Source organism: Cynocephalus volans, chromosome 1 (assembly GCF_027409185.1).
Source record: "Cynocephalus volans isolate mCynVol1 chromosome 1, mCynVol1.pri, whole genome shotgun sequence".
Taxonomy (NCBI): domain Eukaryota; kingdom Metazoa; phylum Chordata; class Mammalia; order Dermoptera; family Cynocephalidae; genus Cynocephalus; species Cynocephalus volans.
The window spans coordinates 304,361,798-304,377,818 of NC_084460.1; the positions used below are offsets into that span (position 1 = coordinate 304,361,798).

General features: G+C 37.5%; 1 long non-coding RNA gene across 1 annotated transcript; it reads right to left on the minus strand.

The window, feature by feature from the left end:
- Positions 1-1,732: 1,732 nt before the first annotated feature.
- Positions 1,733-15,754, minus strand: LOC134390437 (uncharacterized). The gene is made up of 4 exons (XR_010024869.1): positions 15,666-15,754; positions 12,623-12,681; positions 4,208-4,334; positions 1,733-2,210 (listed from the first exon to the last, which is right to left on the minus strand). It is a non-coding gene; the product is annotated as an uncharacterized LOC134390437 (long non-coding RNA).
- Positions 15,755-16,021: the final 267 nt, after the last annotated feature.

Sequence of the window (16,021 nt, forward strand, 5' to 3'; positions counted from 1 at the left end):
GCACTGTGAGTTCTTTTTATTTTTCTTTCTCTTCCCCCCACCCCCAGTGGGGGGCTGGTATAGGGACCCATGGTGTTATCAGCACGATGTTCTAACCAACAATATGCTAACTATAACCAGCCCTGTAACTGCTGAAAAAAGATGTTTTCACAATTATTGACCTCCTATATCTAAGGGTTGCACATCTGTTGATTAAACCAAACACATAAAAATTGTTAAAAATCAAAAGAAAAAATAAAACTATAATACAGGTAAAAAAAAAAAAAAGTACAGCAACTATTTACAAGGAATTCCTTCTGTATTCAGTAATATAAACATAAATATTCTACTCAAGATGTAAAGGACACAGAAAAAAGTTCATAGGTAATATTGAAACAATACACCATTTATAGAAAGTGCTTGATCATTTGCAAGTGCTTTCATCAACAGGGGTTCCAGGAACCAACCTCCAATATCAAGGGACAGTTGTGCATTTATAGGGCTTCTTCTTGGTGTAAGTTCTCTGATTTTCATCAGAGGTTTCCTCAGATGTGATTTATGGCAAAACCTTTTCCCACAGCCATTACATTAATTGAGATTTTCCCATGTTGTGAATTTGTTCATGTCTTTTATGGTGAGTTCCAGTAAACTGTTTTTCCACATTCCTTACATTCTCATGATTTCTCACCTATGTGAATTCTCTGATGATTGCTGAGGTGTAACATTTGATTAAAAGCTTTTCCACATTCTTTGCATTCATATGATTTCTCACCTGTGAGTTCTCTGATGCCTGCTGAGGTATGACTTTTCACTAAAAGCTTTTCCACGTTCCTTACGTTCATATGGTTTTTCACCTGTATGAGTTATCTCATGCCTGCTGAGTTCCACCTGTCCACTTATATCTTTTCCATATTCTTTACATTCATACCGTTTCTCACCTGTGTGAGTTCCCTCATGCCTGCTGAGAAGTGACTTTTCACTAAAAGCTTTCCCACATTCTTTGCATTCATATGGTTTCTCACCTGTGTGACTTCTCTGATGACTGCATAATGTTGACTTGTCACTAAAAGCTTTCCCACATTCTTTACATTCATATGGTTTCTCACCTGTGTGAGTTCTCTCATGCCTCCAGAGGTTTGCCTTTTGATTAAAAGCTTTTCCACATTCTTTACATTCATATGGCTTCTCTCCTGTGTGAGTTCTCTCATGTCTGCTGAGTTCAACCTTTCCACCTAAACCTTTCCCACATTCTTTACACTCATATGGTTTCTCACCTGTGTGAGTTCTCTCATGCCTTATGAGGTGTGACTTTTCACTAAAAGCTTTTCCACATTCTCTACATTTATATGGTTTTTCACCTGTGTGAGTTCTCTGATGACTGCTGAGGTTTGACTTTTGGCTAAAAGCTTTTCCACATTCTTTGCATTCATATGGTTTCTCACCTGTGTGAATTCTCTGATGATTCCTCAGGTGTGACTTTTCACTAAAAGCTTTTCCACATTCTCTACATTCATATGGTTTCTCACGTGTGTGAATTCTCTCATGCCTGCTGAAATCTGACTTTTGGTTAAAAGCTTTCCCACTTTCTTTACATTCATGTGGTTTCTCACCTATGTGAGTTCCCTGATATAAAATATGGATCTCTCCTGTGTGTATAATCTGATGTTTAGTGAGTTCAGATTTTTTATAGAACATTTTCCCACATATACCAGATTGAAAAGTCTTCTTTTCTACCTTATTTATTTCTTGGTCAATGACAGCTGACTTACCACAGCCTTTCCAATATTCATTATGCTTACAGGTGGTTTCATCCATATGAACCTCTTTATTTATAAATATCATTGGCTCTGTGTAGGGCAATTTTCCTATTCCACTGTATTCTAAAGGCTGCTTCCCAGTTTGAATATTGGGATGCTGACTAAGATGCTCATGATGTCTCGGCAATTTTCCATTTGGATGATGGTCATCAGATTTCTCTCCAGCAGGCATCTCATCAGGCTCTCTAGGAAGAAGGGCATTCTGACATATGTAAAACTCCTCATGTCCCTTTCCTGAATGGTTTCCATTATTTATAATCCAACTTAAAACATGATATGAATTCAAATAAAATGATTTTCCTAACACAACTCTCTCCTCAGCTGCTGTGTTGCTGTTGGTGATTACAATTTGCTGCAAGCATCTACCATGACATTCTTGGTTCCTCTCCACTAGGTCATCATCTATCTGGACATCTGAAATGACAAAAAAAAAAAAACTATCTATGAACCACACAGAAGCACATCTCATTGACTGCTTATGTAAACATAGAGAAGTGCCTTTCAATCCTAGTAACAAAAATTTTATTTAAAAAAAGTAATGAATATTGGTTTCAAGAGTTCATGGAATTTTTTCTTACTGACAATGTAATATTGCACTAATATATTTTCTAACATTATATCATGTTTTTCTTTCCTTTGTTCAATTGTAAATTTTAATTTATGAGTAATTATTTAACAATTTTTATTTTCTGCCTACTTGTAGTATTCAACTAAGCACCTTTCATTTCTTTATACCATTTTCTGTTTCATCTTTACAACAATGGGTATCTCCTGCAGCTATTTTCTCATTATTTGACTAGAAGATGGCAAAGTTTTCCTTCATCAGCTACTTTCAGGTACAGAAGTGAGCCAATTTTTTATCACATATGCAAGAACATGGCTGAGGATAAGAATTTTGCACTTATGTTTATATGCTTTATATTCCTCTCTTAGAAAATGGCTGTAGGAATGTGGAAGTTTTTCAAAGAATGAAATATACTTTTCTCTGCCCTAGATAAAGATAGCTTCCTCCAAGCTTTTCATTTAACTTGACTTCCTCTGCTTTGCATAAAGCAGTACAACAAAGGAAACATCAGTTCTCCACCCTAGACACCAACTTCTGTTCTAAAATATTAGTTTCTGCATCCAAGGCTATTCCCACCATCTTTGAAATATGTTCTTTGGACTCCTTCTCAAATCAGCTTATATTCCATTCCCAATTCCTGGTACATGGGCTACCAGTTGATAATTCATTTCTTCTGAAATCTTTTATTTTGTGCAGTAAAATTTTGTGAGTCTTCTATTCTCATAAAGAGTCTCCTGCACATTTCTCATCTTGGTTTTTTTCTGAATGATTTCCACAAAGAAAACAGAAAAATGCTAACTTTGAACTCCACTGCCAATCTACAATCTTATCCTCTCAACATGGAACCCTTAGTTCACATGGTCTTGGCACCCATAATGTCCTGGCTTTCCTTCAAAGTCAAGGACCACCACTTTCCATTCTCCCATGCAGGGTTCTCCTCAGCTTCATGATTTTTGATGTGGTGGTACAAGGCTCACTGCTGAACCTCTTTACCTATTTTCTTAGTGAATTGCTATGAGATTCCCTGCACTACTTTTGGACTCTGGGAAGAGTCTCCATCACAACAAAGGCCCTCACCCTGTCCAACCCCTTGAACTTGGAATGCTGAGCCTCCAGAACAAAGTTATAAGAAAAAGTTTTTTTTAATATAAATTACCCAGTTGCAGGTATTCTGTCAGAAACAACAGAAAACAGATACAGTATGAAAAAAATGGACATGAGAATTGAAGACATGAACACAACTGGAAATGTTAAGAAAACAAATAAGGAAAATAAATGTCAAAGAGAAGAAATGCAGGAATTAGATTTGGGGTACATACAAAACAGATTCAGCAAAATAAAATATTGGGGTATACACAAGACACCCCACCTTGGAGATTATATAATACAGGATTGAAGATAAGCCATCCTTAAGTCTGGGACTTGGAGGAGAAATTGCTAGAAACAGCTGAACACTTCCAACATCTAATGGGCTTTACTTTTCTTGGCTTCTGCCCTGTATGTGCTGACAAATCTTTCTGGATCTGGTTTGGTCATTGTATTGTCCATGGCTCTGCCCCTTCTTCTAACCTGACAATCACCTCAGCTTTGTTAATACAGTGTTCTGTTAATGGGAAGTAATGTAGGACTTGGTAAAACTGCTAAGTCTGATTCTTGGAAGAACAGCAAGAGCCCAGCTTCAGAGGCTGGGCAATAAAGAGGACAATTTCAACCTCACGAGAGAGAGAGAGCACATTTTCAAGAAATGTAATCTTACCAAAATAGCATGAAATGCTGTAAATGGTTCCTATACTTATAAACAAAGAAAAACTGTTTCTCCTAAAAGTTACTGGGGAGTTTTACTCACTCAGTGACACCAGGTTGCTGTAGGTCTCCAGCATCACATCCCTGTACAAAGTCCTTTGAGCATCATTCAGGTCCTGCCACTCCTCCCAGGTGAAGTCCACAGCCACATCCTCAAATGACACCAACTCCTGTAATGACACATCATTCTCAACTCAACATCCCTAGGTCACAATACAGAAATCAGGGAGTCCACACCCCTGTGTGTGCATGTGTCTTATATAAGATGCCACTTTTTTGTACTCCATAGAATGAGAGGAAGAAAAACAAAGGACAAATATCCTGGTACTTTAGTAAGTTACTAATTACTAAAAATAATATTACAAAACTTAATTTATACCTTAAGAAATATCCTTCTTGCTAGTGACAAAAGTGTGAATAAAGTTTTTCTTTTCCAAGGAGAGTATAAACAACCATGATGACATAAGTATAAATACACACCTGAAATACTGTTAGGTGAACAAATTTAAACACAATTTCAATATAATCCAGCATAAGGAAGAAAGACATAATATAGTTTTATTTTGTATTCAGTTCCCACTTCACTAAGAGGCCAAAGATGTTAAACTCTTCCATGTGAACTGTATGGTCTCATGAATATGAGGCAACAGCAAAAGTCCAGTCACAAGAACACAAAGAACATACTCCACTTTAATGGAACTACACACACAGCACCATGTCTGAGTGAATGATCTTGGGCAGCATAAGAGAAAAACAATACTGAAGCAACTGATTATAGAATGATTCTGCACTTAAATATGGGACCTATTTCAAACAGTAAAACATTTTATGTAGTTATTGTTGTTTTTTAATTACTTATGAATTAAAAGTACAAAAAAAGGCATTCCAAAATTTCCTTCCTATGTGCCGAAGGATTGCTTCTCTTCACACCACAGTGTATACTGCAACTTTATAAACCACAGGGAACAGATAATGTGGTCCTGTAAATACATAACTTTATTTGTATTTTAATAGTCATCCACTACAAGGAGAATGAAAAAGGCTTTTAGGGAGAGTCAGAGGGAAAAAGAAAATGGGATGACAGAAGACCAACTACATTACAACATAGAGAAATAGGCACACAGAAGAGAGATTTAACACTTTAAAAAAGAAATAGGGAACAAAAAAGCAGAAACAGAATGTGGTAGTAATTTGCTCTGCAGAAATTAAAAAGAAGAGTTTTACTCTCAGGCTATCTACATAAGCAAAGCTAGTTAGGTCCTATCTGTGGAAATGTCCAAGTGGCAATTGGGTATATGACTGCAGCATTCAAGAGAGAAAGTTATGCTGACAATAAAGATTTGAAAAGTATCAAAACTTCCAAGTTATCTGAAGACATCAGTGTGAATGAACCTAAAAGGTTGAAAGTAAAATAAGAACAAGTACAGAATCTATAGAAACACTTTATCTTTAAACATAAGATAGAGGGGAGGAAAAAGTAGCATTACATCATAATATAGGAGTTAGTTCTCCCAGAGGACATTTCTTAATGCGTATGTGCCCTAGAACAGATCACCAAACTATGTGACACCAAACCCAATAGAAGTTCAAGAAGAAATAGAAGAATCCACCATCAAAACTGGAGATCTCAACACCCTCTATCAAAAATGGACCAATATAACAGACAGAAAACCATAAAAGACATAGTTAAACTCAATAACATGATCTGGATATAACTGATATCTACAGACCACTTCTTTCAACAACAACACAATAGACATTCTTCTCAAACTCACATAAAAACAAAATCACCAAGACCACATTCAGAGCTATATAAGACACTTTGGCAAAATTAAAATAATAGAAATCATACAATATGTGCTTTCAGACCACAAAAGAAATAAATTAGAAATTGGTAACAGAGCCATAACTACAAGAACCCTAATAGAGTGGGATTAAACAACACACTCTACCACATGGGTTAAAAAAAAAATGAAGAAAAATTTAAAATATATTTTTAACTAAATGAAAGTGAAAATGGGGCTGACCAGTTAGCTAACTTGGTTAGGCCACACCCTTGTAACACCAAGTTCAAGAATTTAAACTGCTGTACTGGCCAGCCAACAGGGAAATAAAAAAGTGAAAATGACACCAAAATTTGTAGGATACAGAAAAACAGTCTTTTCAGTAATTTTATGGCACAGAATGCATTAAAAAACCCAACAAACATCTAAAATCAATAACCTATGTTTCCACCTTTGGAAACTAGGGAGGAAACAGCTAGTTAAATTGAAAGGAAGTAGGAAAAAAGAAAAATTAGAACAGAAATAAAACTGGAGAAAAAATAAACATCTGAAAAGCTGATTGTAGAGCTAGGACTGGAGCTCACAGACCCTTCAAGCCCATTGTCCAGACTGGGTCACAAACCCTTCACACGCAGGTCTATGAACTAGGTAACAAGAAAAGGTCCCTGGAGTCACTGGTGAAGAAATAATAGGCTTTATTTCTAGATGCAAGATCTGCTGACCAGCAGTTCAGAGCCGCTGCCTCCCACACCAAAGAGCACACAAAAAAATAGCAACAAACAAAAAAAATACACAGGGGCACATGTGCACTAACTCTACTCCCACACAACTTGTCTACGAAGGATGAGCTGCACCACACCCAGGCAGACCTGAGGAAAGGGGGCCTAACTAAACTACTCTATTTTCCTCACACTGATTCTTTAAAAAGATCATTAAATTGATAGGCCTATAGCCAAGCTAACTAAAAAGATAGTGAACAGAAGGCAGAAATTACTAATATGAGAAATGAAAGAGAGGACATCACTACAGATCCTGTGGACATTAAACTAATAAATACTATGAAAAACTTTGTCCACACATTTGACAACCTACATGATACGGACCAAATGCTTAAAAGACACAGTTTACCAAAACACACTAATACATAATGTGAACATGCCTGTATCTGTTTTGAAATTTGAGTAAACAAACAATAACATTCAAAACAGAAAGCACCTGGCCTAGAAGAGTTCACAGGAGATTCAAGCCAACATTTAAGGAAAAAATATACCAACTTCCTCCAGTCAATTGCAGAGAACAGAAAATGAAGTATTTCCCAATGCATCATATGAGGAGAGCATTACCTCAGTACTAAAACCAGACAAAGATATTATGAGAATAGGAAACCACAAACTGCTAACTCTCATGAACATACACGCAAATAAGATCAAGAAAATATTAGCAAACCTTATCCAACAATGTCTAGAGAGAAGTATGCACCATGGCCAAGTGGAATTTATCCCAGGTAGGCAAAGGTGGTTCAACATATGAACATCAATTAATGTAAATGATAACATGAAATCACTAAAAAGAAAAAACAAAAAAACCCACATGATCACATCAACAGATGCAGAAAAAGCATTTGAATAAATACAGCATCCACTCCTAAAAATTCTCAGTAATCCAAGAATAGAGGGGAACATGACAACTTGATAAAAATTATCTACAGGAAACTATAGCTAACACATCCTTAATGGTGAGAAATTCAAAGCATTCCCAGATAATCAGGAACAAAGTAAGAATGTACCCTCTTGTCCCTTCTCCAACATGACATTGAAAGTACTGGGTAGTGCATTAACACAAAGAAATAAAAGATTTACAGGTTGGGAAAGAAATAAATAAAATGTCATTAGTTGCAGATGATATGATTATCTGTGCAAAATATTCTAGAAAGTAAATAGAAAACCTCCTGGAATTAATTACTGATTACAGCAAGACTGCAGGATACAACATTAATATACAAAAGCCAATCACTTTTCTATACCCCAGCAATGACCAAGCAAAATTTAAAACAGAAAACAAAATACTGTTCACATTAGCAACTCAAACGAGAAAAGAAAGTTGAAAATCATCTACCTTGTAAGAAATTAACATCAAGAATACAAAAAATGCCTGCAACTAAACAAAAAAACAAATAATCTGATTAAAAAATAAGCAAAGGGCTTTGACAGACATTTCTACAAAGATTATATACCAATGTCTAACAAGCTCATGAAAAGATGCTTAACAACATTAATCATTAGAGAAATGCAAAACCACAATGAAATATCATTTCACACCTAATAGAAAATAACAAGTACTGGCAAAATTGGAAACTTTGTATATTTTATGTTAGTATGTAAAGTGATGCAGCCTCTACTAAAAAAAAAGTACAGTGACTTCTCAAACAATTAAAAATAGAATTAACATAGGATTCATAAATCCAAAGTTTGTGTATATGTCCAAAGTAATAGCAGAATCTCAAAAAGATAATCCATACCTGTGTTCATAGCAGTATTACTCACAGAGTTAAGAGGTGAAAGGAACCCAAATGTTCAGACATGAATGAATGGGTAAACAAAATGTGGTATACACAAAGAAATAATACCCAACCTTAAGAAGAAAGGAAATCCTGACACATTCTATAATATGGAACCTTGAGGACATTATGCAAAGTGAAAAAAGACATTCACAAAATGAAAAGTGTTGTATGGTCCCACTGATGAGTCATATCTTTAGAGACACAAAGTAGAATGGTGGTTGCCAGAGGCTGGGAGATGGGGGGAATTGGGTGTCATTTAAGGGATATAGAGTTTAAATTTTCCAAGATAAAAAACTTGTGGATATCTCCTACACAACAATGTCAATATACACAAAACTAGATAAGGGTTAAGAAATGATTTAAATAGTAAATTTCATGGTATATGCTTTTTACCAAAATTAAAATAATTTTAAAAGTCAGTAGGTGAACCAAAATAAAATATTTTTTAAAAATTAAATAATTGATAAAAATAAGAAAATAAAAAGCAGAGGATTAAAAGGCAGATGAGGCAAATACAAATAAAAATAACAAAGTGTCAATTAAATTAAACCTTATCAATAAGTAGTTTAAATGGAATTGCATTAAATATTCTATTGAAGGCAAGGACTGTCAGATTTGATAGGAATGCAAGACCCAAGTATGTTGTCCAGAGAACTACACTTTAAATACAAAGAACCAGACTAAAATTAAAATAATGAAAGCTTATCTACCATAGTAAAACAAATTATGAAAAGATTAAATGGAAATATTGATATCAGCAAAAGAATCTTCAAGGCAAATTACACTACTAGAAATAAATGGAACAATGAAGGATGTGGGCCACACTACCACCTCCCATAACATGGAAAATGGAAAGGTTATCTCACCATCTCATGTGTGTGCCAAAGGAGACTTTAGGGCACAACAGGAAAAGTGCTACCTGGGCTCCTCTCTCACTGAAAAAATAAAGGAAGGATGTTCAATTTTCAAACAGAATTTAGAGAAAATATGAAGGAGCCAGGACTTGCTGAGTTTGAAGTAAAACTCTATTTCAATCCATTTTTGGATTGTGGCAAGGATCAAATCCAGTGTTTTCCAAAAGAGATAAAAGACCAACAATATTTCTAGATTTCTAAGTACCTTAGGATCTGACATATAGATACTGCCTAGTAAACAATAAAACTTTGAAGGAAATAGCCACCTTGGAGAGAAGGGGAGGTCAGAGAACAAAGGGCCTGACTCAGAATCTGTTGGGGTAGCATTGGTCTAATGGATTTTAGTACAATGGAAACCCATGTTTTTATGGAAGTGATTACACCAGATAATTTCCTATATCAAAAGGCCAGAGGCAGAAAAAAATAAAAAAGGTCACTGGACCACCCAACATATAATAACTGAAAATAGGTAAAGAAAGTCAGCCAACTGCAAACCCAGGCATTTAAGGAAAAGAGATATTGACAGAGAATGGTGAGAGCCCAGAGGACACAGTGAAGAGGCACAACGCATCTTTTCCAAGGACCAGGACTGGGCCCTAATGAGATACTAAAGCAGATGCCTGATGGGAATAAGTAACTACTCAGACCGGTGCCCTCAGGGTGCTGCCCCTTCTCACCAATGCTCTCTGAAGAAAAGTGCACACATGATCATGCCCATCTGTTTACTCTAAGCTGGGTGTGTAATAAAAACATGACAGGACACAAGCTTATTTAGTTTGGCTTTCTGTCAACTGCACAATGGTAGAATATTTCTAGGGCTCTTGAGAGGGGCAAAGTATATTTTGCATGTGATAGAAGTTTATGGTCAGAGAGCAGACTGTGGTCTATTAAATAGTGATATAAAATCTTGCTATTCCTCTTATTGACAACTGGAATCTAATTGCCTTTGCCTTGAATCAAGGCTGGTCTTAGTGATGTGCTTGACTAAGAGAATACATTGGAAGAGATGCCTTGGTATCTGAGTGAAGATAACAAGAATTCTTGCAGCTTTTGCCTGGGCCTGTTGGACACTTGTTCTGGCAGAAGCCAGAGAAACCTGACTACCCTGAGAATGCCACTCTGTGAGGAAGTCCAACATGGCCACAAAGAGAGGGCTGGCTGCCTGCTCAATGTTCCCAGCCACTAGAGATTTTCCAGCTCAGAGCAGAGACATTGTGTAGCAGTGAACCCACACCACCCTGTCCACTTTACTAACCCAAAACATTGTGACATGTAATAAGAAGACATTCTTATTTTAAGCCATGAAGTTTTGTGATACTTTTGCACAGCAGATAACTGGAACATCAAAAAAGTTATTAGAGACCTTAGGTAGTACTTTGATTTGAAACATGAAGAGTGTCAGTTCAAACTAAATATTACATTCAAAACAAAGAATGAAAGCATTTCACATCTTAGGTCTCAAACTACAAATGTAAATGTAAATGTTCAGTTAACTGGTTTGTGTTTTTGTTCTTAAGTAGCTGTTAGCTACAGTTCTACTTTAAAATCATACTGATGACTAATGCACACATTCATTTCTCTCATTCACTTTTTAAAAATTATGTGAAATAGGAGAATAAAGTACAATCTGAAAGTTTAAAAACATAATGGGTCTTAAAACTACAAACACATAACTGTATATTATAAAAACTACAAATACAATCACTGATGTAAATTTATGGAAGCAAAAGATAGACATTATGAAAATTTGTACTTTCTGTTTTTATCATTTCATGTCTTTTTATTGACCGTTGTTCAAACACGTCCCAGTAACTCCTGAAAGCTTTCTCCCCATGGATTCCTAAGGATTTCACCACAGGTGCTGGCTAGAAGCATAGGTCACCAGGGATTGAACCTCATAGCCCAGCAAACATTACCTTCAGGTTTTTACAAGAATGATATTTCCAGTGGAACAAAGTTACTGTCTTTATGAGTACAAACATCTCCCCTTATACTAGCAGCATATATAGAAATTAGAATAAAATAAACAGACCAAACGAACAAAAGTAGCAGGAAGTAACACAAGATCAAATTAGACCCAAGAAATAGGGAGGAGTCCAGGAGAAATCACATTTTGGTGGCTTGTGTCAGTGGTGGGGCAGTAGTGATAACACATGTAACAGAAGAAGAAGTGGTTTTAATTTTAGATTTGTTGACGTTGAGGTGGCATTTTGGGTTTTTCTCCTGGCAGCTGGCTGGTGCAGAGATCTGAACCCTTGACCTTGGGTTTAATACACCATGATCTAAACACCTGAGCTAACAATCCAGCCCCTTGAGGTGCATTTTGAATAGCTACAAACAAGAATTCAACAGAGTTCAACCTAACATCAATAGACTAGGGAAGAAGTACAACCTGGAGAGAAAGGGGAGTGCAAAATACAGAGGACTGAATCAGTGAAAAAGAATTTCACATGAGAAGAACAGGGCCCAGGATGAAGCACTTTGATAAGCTACGTTATAAAGAAGAAAGTAGAAGAATTAAGGGGAAAAGAGCAAAAAACATCAGGGAAGTCATGAGAGAAACTAATAAACTAACACAGAGCAATTTCCAGGACAATATCATGAACAGTGGTTCAAAATGTAGCAGAAGACTCAAGTTAGAAAAAGACTAGAGAACAGTCATTGGATTTGACTATAATTTAGTTTATAATTCTAGGTTTTTCCTATGAATCTAGTACAGTTTTCCAAAGCCATCTGGAACTAGATTTTTTTTAGAAACGTTATAAAAAGCTTACTAAGCAACTTGTGCCTTAGAACTAGGTAACTATTTCCACTGCAGAAAGTAAGAAATGTTGATTTCCAGGTCAGCAGTGAAAAACTTTCTAATATTGTTGGCTGTTGAAGCATTTGCTGCCACCAAGTCTTCACATCCCAAGAGAATTTGGCAGATTATCTTCTCAGGTTCCATTTCAATCATGTAAATAAGGTGTCTGCCTGTTTTCTATGACATCACAAAGGCCAGAGAAAAAATTTTATTGAGCTTAGATGACTCTGAGGTCTTACAAACTGCTATATCTACATGCCAACTTTATGTTATGAATGTACATTTCTTTCAAGTCGAGTTTTACTCGTTTGTACTTTTCAATTTTAATTTATGCATGCCAAAAAGCTTATATAATACAATTTTTAAAAAGTAAGCAATAAGTAACCAAAAAACTCACCGGAGATTTATTAATCTTTTGTTGCTCTTCTAAACCCATAGCGCACTCTGGCAGCATAGCTGGGAGAAAAGAGAATGGAATGGATTAAGGAGAGAATTGTTATGGCTTGGCTCTACATTCTCTTTCCCCAAACTCTCTACTTATTAGCTCAAAAAGACAAACAAAAAACCTTCCTGTGAGAGAACAGTCCTTCATGCCTCACTAACGGGCAACAAAAACCCTACTAAAGATGTGGCTACAAGTTACATTAATAGCTACACATTACACACACAATTTATTTTGGGATCAATGAAAACATACATAGCCTACTGACTTACTACAAGCAAATTAATAGCTACACATTACACATACAATTTATTTTGGGGTCAATGAAAACATACATAGCCTACTGACTTAACATGAATCAATATTACCTAAACATATAACTTAATACATTAAACCAAAGAAAAACACATTGTGACATCACTAGAATTAGTGTTGTAGAAATACTTTGGCTATATTAACTGTTACTCTATTACTACATTAAGCTCACACATCTCCAAAATGTGTTTCCATTACAACACGTCTTCCTTTTATGTACCTAAATATCTGGATAATGTGCATCTTGTAACCCAGCACCTGTTGCCTATGACTATATATGTAAAATAGATATATATAATGTATATTTCTTCTGGTACACTGATCTCCCTGTACCCAAGCCCTCACATACCATGCTCTGACAATAAACTAGTCATGTGACCTACTTTGGACACTGGCACGTTAGAAAATGTCATGCAAACATAAATTTTAAAAGTACTGGCCACTAGTGCTTGCCTCTTAAACACAGTTACACTGTGAAGAAGGCTGTGTAGGCACAGGGCCCAGCCAAGGGTCATCACAAACCACAGGACATGTGAGTGAAGTCATCTTTAACCAAACAGCCTCAGTCAAGATACCAGGTGACTAAATCCACAATTGTAAGCAAGGGAACACTAGAATGAGAACTGCACAGCTAAATGCACCCCAAGATGTGGATCCACAGAACTTCTAAAAAAATAATAATAATAACATGGCTGGGATTTTTAAAGCCACTGGGATTTGATGTTTCTTACATAGCAAATACTGAATGATACATCTAAGTCCCCAAAATGCAAAACATATTTAACAAAATTATTTGGGGGAGAAAGTCTTATTACAAGTCAAATACATTCAATATACCTTCACAAACACAGGTAGAAGTTTCGAAAATCACAATGTATGTTAACTACACGTACTTCAGTGAAGTTTCTAGCTCTAATAGAGGCTATGCGATTTATAAAAACAATTATTTGCACATCGGTAAACTAAGTTGTAAGTTTTGTTTTCTATTGTTTTTTACATCACATACAAGTTGTTTACTTTAAAAGCATACAACATAAAAACTGTGTTCCTGGTAAGTGAGTAATGTACTGTACCAGGGTACTTTCTTGAATAAGGGAAGTGCAGTCTAATTTTTCCATTTTAAATCATGTAAAATTGCCTCCAATATATTCCTGCAAAAGTTCTGATTTTAAATAAGAGGTTATTGAGATTAAGTGGGAAATATATTATTTACCCTTTGAGGTGACATAATCCAAAGAAAGTACTGTGGTTAAAAAAGGATAGAGATGTTTAAGGCATGCATGTTAAAGCAATATTTTCTATAAGTTGACTTCAGCATTACAAAAATAATCTCAAAAGTGAACAAACTCTTGTTTTGACTTAAATGTGGCAAAATGGAAAATGCTAGCCAAAAAAATCAGGATGTCTAACATCAACAAATCATATAACACTGGCACATCACATTTCCTCATATCCAATTATTTTTACTTTTTTTACAAGGTAGAAATATGGGGGGAAACCATTCTTGAATGACCAGAAAAAACAATGAAGATAGACAACCATAAGCACATCTCTAGATGCCAAATTTGGCCACAGGCTGGGTTTGAGAGAGCTCAGCCACTAGGAACAATGAGGGAAGATTGAAGGAATGGGAATGTGTTCAGAGAGCACTGCAGACAGATCCTCTCAGCTGGGACAGGTTATTCCTGCACCCCACAGAACACCTTCAAACCCTCGTCGATAAGTAACACCTCCTGGGTCCTTGCCTCTCTTTCTCAGTCTAATTCACTTCTCCCTTCTGAAAGAGAGTTGGCCCAAACCTTCCAATATCATCCAGTCTCAGATACCAATTGAATGAGGTATTAGCAGCCAACCAGTGCATTCTAAGCACTAGACACAATTACTGTTTACACTGTGGAAAGCTGGGATCTTCACCTTTCGGGACGCTTTAGCCTCTACCCTGAACAGTACTGAGAGGGTTCCGGCCACAATGATGTTCCCCCATGTGGGATTCCTATTCACAGGACACTGTCCATCAAAGTTTGTCACACCTCCTTCATTACAAAGAGAATGGGACCAACATCCAGCGCCCCAAAAGTCACTGTCCTGGAAACAAGGTTGTGCATCAACTTCTGTAAATTCAAACCAGGAGTACCAGGCAGGCCGCACAGGGCAGGAGGGACCAGAAACTTGACGTGCTGAAGAGACACCAAGACACCCCACGACCACAGCAGCCACAGAGTGACAGTCTGCACACACCTCACAGTCCCAGATTCACCTCTGGAATCTGGGGCATCACACTAATGTCCACACGCTCACGTTACAGATGGTGAAGTGAATGTCCCACAGGTCGGTACCAGGTTGCTGACAGCGGAGCTGGAACGTGACCTCCCCACACCTCCCAGGCTCGCTGTCTTCACACTCCCCCCACGCACGTTCCCGTCGCAACCTTGGACGTGTGCCCCCATCCTGGGACATCTGGAAGCGGCTTCTGCACACCCAGCAGTGCCATCCTCTGACGGAACCGTCTGGAAAGCGCAGCCCAGGCGCCCCTTCCCCGGCCCGGCCAGGTCTGCACTCGCGCCGCTCGTCAGGCTCCGCCCGCCCGAGGCCCGCAGCGCTTCTGTCCCCAAGTGCCGCGACACCGTCCCGCTCCCCAGGGACCCCAAGGTCCGCAGGGCTCCTCTTTCACCCTCGTACCCACCCTCGGGAGGTACAATCCAAACCCAAAATCTGAGGAGCACCGTCTGGCGACCGCAGTATCCCAAATTTCCAGACAAAAGATGGTGGAGTGGGCGGAGCCGCACATGTGCAGAAGAAACCAGGAAAAGCCCATCCCATAGTCCTGCGCAGGTGTCGTCACTGCAGAGGGAAACTACATTTCCCAGATGGCAGAGCGAGCGGAGCCCAAGTACAGAAGGAACTTGGAGCAGCTGTTTAGTGCGCCTGTTCTGGTGACGTCACTGGAGGGCGAGACTACATTTCCCACAAGTCTCTGCCATAATCCTTTTGGGACCTAAGGAGATTTTGTTTATTTTCTCAGCAGGGATTCTTGCTACC